This window comes from Acanthisitta chloris, unplaced genomic scaffold (genome assembly GCF_000695815.1).
Source record: "Acanthisitta chloris isolate BGI_N310 unplaced genomic scaffold, ASM69581v1 scaffold11851, whole genome shotgun sequence".
NCBI lineage: Eukaryota > Metazoa > Chordata > Aves > Passeriformes > Acanthisittidae > Acanthisitta > Acanthisitta chloris.
Genome location: NW_008657685.1, coordinates 21,956 through 22,747, shown reverse-complemented (window position 1 = coordinate 22,747; position 792 = coordinate 21,956).

Below are 792 nucleotides of genomic sequence, written 5' to 3'. Positions count from 1 at the left end.
AGAGGGACAGGACAAGGGGGAATGGCTTCCCACTGCCAGAAGGCAGGGGAAGGAATTCTTGACCCCTGTGAGGGTGGTGAGAGACTGGGCCAGGTTGCCCAGAGAACCTGTGGCTGCCCCATCCCTGGATGTGTTCCAGGCCAGGTTGGACAGAGCTTAGAGCAGCCTGGTCTAGTGGAAGGTGTCACTCCTTCACCACATCCTGCAGTGCTGGGGTGGGTGAAGACCCTTCCAAGAAGGTCTCCCAACATCTGCCAGGGAGGGCAGGGAGCTCTGTGAGTCCTTAGCACAAAAATGGGGAGGATGGTTTCATCCTTCCCAAGTCAGAGGGTGTCAGGGCTTGGCAGGGACCTCTGGAGAGCAGCCAGTCCTGCCCCATGCCAGAGCAGGGCTAGTGCCTCTCCTTCATCGCCTGTGGATGCATTTCATGAGTTTCAACACCAATTTTCCTCTTTCTTCTAATCCTTTAATCTCTAAAGTACGCTTTCCTTTCTGTCTAATTTCTTGTGGGATTTCTGGGATGTGTCATCCCTGGCCCATTTCTCATTACACAGAGTCATCAAGCTGGGCTGATCTCATTTTCACTTTCCTTTTGCCAGTTGGTGGAAGATGGAAACAGCTCTTGGGTGCATGTACACATTTATGCATCTATTTTTTCCCCTCAGTTTTTTTCGGGAGGGAATGATGTGTATCCAGAGTCTTTTCCTTCTTTGCACCCACATTTTCCAAACTAGTTTCCCATTTAACACAGGCACACTCAGAAATGACGCACACTGACACCGCTCTAGCTTT